This window comes from Lynx rufus, unplaced genomic scaffold, assembly GCF_022079265.1.
Source record: "Lynx rufus isolate CCGP_SWC_20201006 ecotype Redwood Valley unplaced genomic scaffold, mLynRuf1.p SCAF_15, whole genome shotgun sequence".
NCBI lineage: Eukaryota > Metazoa > Chordata > Mammalia > Carnivora > Felidae > Lynx > Lynx rufus.
The window spans coordinates 40,652,501-40,659,195 of record NW_025814829.1 but is presented as its reverse complement, the minus strand read 5'-3'; the positions used below and the strand labels follow the sequence as shown (position 1 = coordinate 40,659,195).

Here is a 6,695-nt window from a genome sequence, read left to right as displayed (position 1 = left end):
AAGGGAACGAACCCAAGGGGGCGAAGGAGAAGGACGGGGCGGGGCGAACGGTGGGCGGGGCCGCGAGCCGGAGCTTTCTGGTGCTCGCTTGTGATTCGCCGACGGTTCGAGCCGGAAGCAGCCTGGAGGCATTGGCGGCGGCGGCGGCGGCGCACGTGGTGACGTGCGAGGGGGTGCGGCGCGAGCGGGCGGCGGCGGCGGCGGCGGCGGCAGCAGCAGTGTCTCCGGGACGCGCGTGGAGGTCGGTCGCTCAGAGCTGCTCGGCAGTTTCTCCGCCTGCTGCTTTGGCGCGGCAGTGCCAGCGAGCGAGTGAGCGAGTCCCCACGAACCCTCGGTGGCCCTGCCCCCTCCTCGCAGCCTCCGCTCCTCTTCCCGCTCGACCGCTCCCCCCCTCCGCGGCCTCGAGGCGCTTTCCGTTGCGCCGATTCCCGCCCGCTTCCTCCTACTCCCCATCGAAGCACCAGACATGAGTTTTTCCATCTCTTCAGAGATGAACCAGGTAATACGCGCAGGTCCTAGACGGTGGAAGAGGAAGAGGGTGCGACCGGAGTCCTTGCTGAGAGATGGCGCGGGCGGCTGGGGGAGACGGTGCGAGACGCGGAGCGGCGTCCTGGTCCCGGGGGAGGACGCTCCAAGTCGCTGCCGCGGCTTTCTGGGGGCGAGGAGCCGGCGCCGCGCGGGGCCCGCGCTCCTGGAGCTGCCATGGTTGCCGGGTCGCGTCGGCTGCTGAGGCGCGTGCCGGCCGCCTCGGAGAGAGCTGGGGCATAGGAAGTAGGGCGGGAGTTCTTGCTCGAGGGAACCTCGTGGGCCTGGGTCAGGGCGCCACGGGGCAGGGATGACTACCGGAAGGAGGGCGCGGGAATCTCTGTATTCCCGCTGTCAGGAATCGACTCCTAGTGTCTGGGTCTAACCGAGGTCCCGACTTTCCTCCCTGAGACCTCCCAGGACCCGGCGCATGTGGACCGGGAGCCGGTCCAAGGCGGCATCTGTGCCTGGGGCCTGGAGTGGGGTGGCACCGCGTCCAAGATCGCCGTGGGCCGCGGGGTCCTTTGTTCCCGCTCCACGTTGCCCGCTTTTCTTGCCAAGCGCGGGGAGAAGAGGGCGGGAGGAGGGAGGGAGCGGCTGCCCTGACGTGTCGGCTCTGAATGACTGCTTGGCCGGCCAATCCCGGCCGGGGGTGTGCGAGCGCTGGGCGCCTTGCCTTCCAGCCTTGGGAGTAGTGGGCGCCCGCCAGGCCGCGCGGGGAGGAAGGCCTGGGGCTACAGGACACTCCAGTCACTCTGGGGCCGTCGCCACTTTCCTTTTTACCAAAGCAGTCGGCGGAGAGGTTTGCTCTTTTTCTGTCTTTATACGCATCTTGCAAAAGGGTGTTTATAAGTTCTTATGGTAGGAAAGTATCAGGCAATATCAGATTGAGAATGTAAGAAGACTTAGACGCAAATATTTTAGAAATGGATTTACTTTTTTCCCCAATACATAGTAGACAAATCTATTGTTTGAAACATCTGACATTTCAAAACCTATAGCAAGTAGAAATCAGATGCCTGAAGACCTGGTTTCCTAATGTCTGTTGCCAGTGATGGAGGGGATTAGAATACCGTGGTATCAAGCTGTTCTTTGAGGACTTTGTGCGTGGTGATCTTCTGTCTAGTAATAAGTAACAGCTCTGGAAGCTTAGTACTATTAACAGTTGAACAAGTACGGCATGGACTAGACTAATCAGAAGCCATATTTTTCTTTTAATAATTCTAGAACTAGCAGTTGATTTAAGGATAGCAAAATACTGGTGAATAGCATTGGGCATAATCCTGCTGTAACTTCTGTCTTAAAGATGCTGAGGAGAGTAGTTGTATTTGCATATCTGGTGATGAGGCGAACACTGACTATTTAGAATTGGATTAACAATAGTATCATTTAATGCCATCTGGCAGGCTACTTCTCAAGTGTCTATAATTTGGTAGCTGGTGGTAAAACCAGATTAAAACCATTGACCTAAAAGAGAACCAGAATGATTTTCCTCTGTGTTTTTCCAATAAATGAAATCACTGTAATTAATAGATAGTAATTTTTTAATTCATCTTAATTTGTAGTTCTGTCTTTCTAACTTTACCCCCCAAAACAGAGGATCCCAGGTTTTGGTTTTAGTTTTATTGTCTTTTTTGCCCCCCCCCCCCCCTTTTTACTTTTTGTTCTTGTTTTGAAGTAGGCTTCATACCCAGCATGGAGCCCAACACTGGGCTTGAACTCACGACCTTGAGATCAAGACTTGAGCTGAGATCCAGTCGGAGACTGAGCTACCCAGGCACTCCTAAATTAGTGTCTTTTTGGCTACTTTGGAGTGGGGTTTTGTTTTTCTTGCTTGAGATATAGTTTAGATGGCAATTGATGTCATTTTACAAGTGTGGTTTTTTAATGTAAAATGTTCTCTTATTGAGGAAATGTCTTAATCACTGAATACTAAAATGAAGTACCCCTGAAAATCATTTCATTGACTTTTCAACAATATGATTTTGAACCTCCTTGAAGGATCTCTTAGAGGCTGAAAAGATCCTCCTACCTACTGTGCTAGAGAGTGTGAATGGAGGAATTATGAACAAGGAAGTGATCTCTGGGTTTTTGTTAGAAGCACAGAAAATACATGCTCATCTTCGCTTGCAAGCTTGAATCACCACCTTGTAAATGATTTCTAAACCTATCTGTATTTTTCCACCTATAAGATCAGTATTCTTACACTTTTGGTATCAACCTGGATACCCAACAGGTACCTTAGCATAAAAAGCAAATTCCTCTTATTCTTCCTTCCTAACTTTGAGCATGCAGCAAACTAAAGATAACTGTTAGGTTTTTTGGAATTCTAATTTTGGTACTAATTTTGATAAGGATACCACACATATCCAAGCTAAAATATCCTTACTGCCTTAGGATAAGCAGGGGTATATAATATCTTAATGTCCCTGCTTCCGTATTTTACCTGTTCCTCCAGAACATCCCCCACATTTCTGCTAGAATGTTCTTGCTATAATCCTTTTCTATTCTCCAGCATCGTTTAACCCTTAGCATTGATCTTTCTTTCTTCCTCTCGCTCTGTTTACCATATGCATGCTAATAGCTGCAGTTTCTGGAATACGTATGCTGTCATACCCCTTTCCTCTTTTGTTTGAGCTATTTTCACTGCTTGATTTACCTGTCTTTTTTGGTTGGTCTGTGAAGTATTCAGGGCTGAAGAATGGCGTTAACTCCATTGGTATTATGAGCATCCCATTCCATATTGTGCCTGCCATATGTTTGGTGCCATAAATGTTTGTGGGATGTATAAGAGTTCAGAACAATGAGGATGGAGCAAGTGAGTGAGTTTGGTGAGTTTTGATATAGATGATGGTGACAGTAGTTTCAGAGGTGACACTGGGAATTTGTAACTTCTGGTCTTACAGAGATTTACTTTGTATTATTATAAAGTCTGTCCTTTAAAAATAGAGTTTATTTTGTGAGTGGGCTGCCCTCAAAACATTGCCTTGAAACTTAAATATTTGTAATTTTCCTTGAGCTTTTAAGGATGCTTTGGAAGTTTGGTGATAACATTTTATCTTCCACTTACTGAAGGCCCGAAAAGAATTTGGAGGGGAGGCCACATTGTGCCTACCTTTCTTACAACTCTTGGATAAGACCTGTTGAACTGTATTTCAGTTAAGTTAATCTTTTGGGGGTCTGTGGTAACGTAACATGTGGGCTTCTGGTGGTTACTAAAGCAGTTTAATCACTCATTTATGAGTCTTCTGTTTCCCTTTTCTTGCACTGGCCATACTAAGGAACTGAAGTGTATTTACCAGAATGTATTGTATTTGACCCAGTTTTAATTTTAAAAGTGGATTAATGGAATGTATGTTTTAAATACCAAAGAAAAAAGTTTTTAATTCCAGTGTAGTTGTGTTAGTTTCAGGTGTGCAATATAGTGATTCAGTAGATCCATATTTTGCTCAGTGCTATTAAGATAAGTGTACCCTTAATCCGCTTCACTTTTTCACCTGTACCCACCTTCTCTCTGGTAACCATCTGTTTGTTCTCTATAGTTAAGAGTCTATTTTTTGGTTTGTCTCTCTTTTTTTTTTTTTTCTTCATTTGTTTTTTAAATTCCACATATGAGTGAAATCATGTATTTGTCTTTCTCTGGTGTATTTTGGTTAGCATTATACTCTCTAGATCTGTCCATGTTGTTGCAAATGTTAAGATTTCATTCTTTTTTATGGCTGAGTAATACCCCATTTTGTGAGTATGTGTATGTGTTTACGTGTACCCCACATCCTCTTTATCCATTCGTCTATCAGTGGACACTTAGGCTGCTTCTGTAGTTTGGCTGTTGTAAATAATGCTGCAGTAAACATAGGGGTTCATATATTCCTTTGAATTAGTATTTTCGTATTCTTTAAATACCAAAGATTTTAAGTTTTATTCTTTTATATAACTCTAGGATGGTGGGGCTTTTGGTTAGGCTTTTTAAAGAAAAAAAATCTGCTCACGTTTTTATTCCACCAGTTACTGAGCTTGAGTTTCATAGACCAAACTGAGATCTTCTGTACATTTTTAGAATAGTTTGAAACTCAGTTTGCCCAATGCTTACTTTAGTGAGAGTGAATGTGAACACTCAAAGACATGGTTTGTAGGCAGGAGTTGATAAGACCTCCTCCAGCTTAGGAGTAGGTGAGAGTAGGGGCCTACAGTATGTGAGGACAGTAATTGAGTAAAATAAGTTTGCTTCATTAACTTAAATGTCACGTGATCTTGGGCTAGCTCTTAAAATCAAGTAGGGTTGTATTGATCATTAAAGAGATAAGGATCATGCTAAGATCTTGATATACTAGAAGGTCATCAAATACTAAATGTAGAACTCACTCTGTTGCAGAACTAATAATACTGTACAAATGTGTATGCCAAGAGTTGCTCTAGAAGTTCTCCAGTGTTTGCTCCCAGTGGACTGAAGTGATTTTAACCATGTCTTGTTTTCCCTCAAAATTTAAGGTAGAGCTTCCAAATTATCAAACATAAATAGATGCCATTTTTATTCTTGGTTAGATCAAGACTACTTTACAGAAAAACACTGAATAATGAATTAAACTGGTCAGCGTTTAAAATGTTTCTAAATCTCTGTATCACAATGTTTATGGTTTTTCAGAAAGCACATTTTAAATATATTGCCATAATTTGCATGGAAGCTCCCTCTGTCCTCCTCATCCCATTTCCCCTTCTTTTTTAAAGGCAACTTAGGGAACTGAAGTGAGGAGTTACCAACTATGTCTGTGGATTGGCTACCCAGTATATACCATATATATAAAGATCTTCTTAATTTGAGCTGGGTCTTGGCTGAAAATGTTTGAAGGTTTCCTTAGGATAGTGTGTTTTCTCTGTGTACATGGAATTGTGTGGTAATTGGGAATCATTTATTAGAACTGATTTCTTAAAAGCTGAACAAACTAATGTAGGTGCAACTGTAGAGCAGAGGAAACCAATATTACATAATGGTATGATACAGTTTCATTGCAGGGGTAAGCATTGACAACAATCCCAACCTGAGTCAGAATTACTCAGGTTTCTTTGAAATAGAACCTAAGTTATGGAGAAACCAGTTAGGACATATGGGTCAGACCCATTACAGATTGTGCATGTGTTGAACTTAACACGACAGTTTGTTCACTTAGAGTTGGACCAGCCTTCAGTGGATTCTGGGTTAAGTGATTACTCATTCACCCAAATACAATTGTTAGATTTAGAATTCTGTGTATGATTGATGCATAAGGAAAATCCAGGTAATTTTAAGATGTCCGTTTTAAAAAGTATGCATGTCTTTCAAATAATTTACTTAGTTCTAGTTTCCTGAATTAGACAGTGGTGACATAGCAGTTCAGGTGATTAAAAAATAAGAACCATCTGAATTTGAAACTTGTAGTTGATGACTTGAAAATGAGGTAGGAGGACTGAATATGATTACTTTGCAGATTTGGTTTGGACCAGAACTATTCCAGTGGGAGTTTATTACTGTAAACGAGAAAAAGGGCCATATAGAGAACAGATATCAGTATTTTCCCTTTTGTTTATTTAGTTCACTTCAACAAAGTGCTCATCTTTATATTTATGTTTCTAGGCTAGTTTTGGTAGTGGGGAGATGGGATGGATACAAAGATGAGCAAGACAGAGGCTCTGCCTTCCAGGACCTTAAATCAAAGAAGATAAGGAGGTCCACAGAAGCCAAAACCAGAGCAGATCAGCTCTGGTTTATTTAGTATGTGGAAGATAGGGAGAAACTTCTCTCCACTGGGGGGGATTGGGAAGGGCTCTATGGAGGTAAGATTTTATCTAGCAGAGGTTGGGTTAAGGGTATTCCAAGAACAGAGAACAACTTGAACAAAGGTACAGAGACTGGGAAGAGCAGACCACATTTTGGAAAATAGTATATCTGGTTTGACTGGAACATTGTATACACGTCTGGGAATGATGCCCAAAGGTTGCTTGCTGGCCGGTAAAAATGGACAGGAATCTAATAGTAAAGAATATTAGATTTAACCAATATTTATATTTGTTCTCTAATCTTGTACTTACATATCTCACTTAATTGATACACGTTGTTAGCTTCTGTCTTCCAGGGAAGGGTGTTTTGTTTTTTGATCACCTGAATAGTTGCAGGTTAAGTGAAAAATGTTTAGGTA

The 6,695-nt window shown here is 43.1% G+C and overlaps 1 protein-coding gene across 1 annotated transcript in view; it reads left to right on the top strand.

The window, feature by feature from the left end:
• The first annotated feature begins 235 nt into the window (after positions 1 to 235).
• IVNS1ABP (influenza virus NS1A binding protein) overlaps positions 236 to 6,695 on the top strand; it is a 21,264-nt gene continuing 14,804 nt past the window's right edge. The window contains exon 1 of the mRNA XM_047076909.1: positions 236 to 499. The gene's annotated coding sequence lies outside the window, so the exon portion shown is untranslated. The remainder of the gene's footprint in view (positions 500 to 6,695) is intronic.